Source organism: Schistocerca serialis, chromosome 9, assembly GCF_023864345.2.
Source record: "Schistocerca serialis cubense isolate TAMUIC-IGC-003099 chromosome 9, iqSchSeri2.2, whole genome shotgun sequence".
NCBI lineage: Eukaryota > Metazoa > Arthropoda > Insecta > Orthoptera > Acrididae > Schistocerca > Schistocerca serialis.
In genome coordinates, this window is record NC_064646.1 from 81,492,814 (window position 1) to 81,493,809 (window position 996).

At 51.0% G+C, this 996-nt stretch overlaps 1 non-coding gene across 1 annotated transcript; it reads right to left on the reverse strand.

The window, feature by feature from the left end:
• Window positions 1-546: 546 nt before the first annotated feature.
• Window positions 547-621, reverse strand: Trnal-caa (transfer RNA leucine (anticodon CAA)). Its single transcript has one exon. It is a non-coding gene; the product is annotated as a tRNA-Leu (tRNA).
• Window positions 622-996: the final 375 nt, after the last annotated feature.

Below are 996 nucleotides of genomic sequence, written 5' to 3' on the forward strand. Positions count from 1 at the left end.
GTACATTGCGGACTTTGTATTTCACCGGCAGTGACGCTAACGTGAACTATACAGTAGAGGTAGTACCACAATGCCTAGCTGGAGGTAAGTAACATTATGTTTTTTTGAATAAAGAACCCAGTTAATCTATACATGCAGTTTGTGCCGTAGAATGAGGATACCGGCAGCCAAACAACATCCTCTCCTGAATGAGATTTTCACTCTGCAGCGGAGTGTGCGCTGACATGAAACTTCCTGGCAGATTAAAACTGTATGCCAGACCTAGACTCGGGACCTTTGCCTTTCGCGGACAAGTGCTCTACCGACTGAGCTACCCAAGCACGACTCACGCCCCGTCCTCTCAGCTTTACTTCTGCCAGTACCTCGTCTCCTACCTTCCAAACTTAACAGAAGCTCTCCTGCGAACCTGGCAGAACTAGCACTCCTGAAAGAAAGGATATGTGGAGACATGGCTTAGCCACAGCCTGGGGGATGTTTCCAGAATGAGATTTTCACTCTGCAGCGGAGTGTGCGCTGATATGAAACTTCCTGGCAGATTAAAACTGTGTGCCGGACCGAGACTCGAACTCGGGACCTTTGCCTTTTGCGGGCAAATGCTCTACCGACTGAGCTACCCAAGCACGACTCACGCCCCGTCCTCACAGCTTTACTCGCAGGAGAGCTTCTGTTAAGTTTGGAAGGTAGGAGACGAGGTATAGGAGACGAGGTACTGGCAGAAGTAAAGCTGTGAGGACGGGGCGTGAGTCGTACTTGGGTAGCTCAGTCGGTAGAGCACTTGACCGCGAAAGGCAAAGGTCCCGAGTTCGAGTCTCGGTCCGGCACACAGTTTTAATCTGCCAGGAAGTTTCAACATCTTCTCCTTGCTCCCATGGCACAGCTCCAAAGCGACAACGAGACGACATAAAAGTCCGAATCTCAAAATGCTGTCGAAGACGATCGTCACGTTGTGCTCGGTTATCTGCGCGGCAACAGCAGTCTGCTGCCCCCCATCACCTC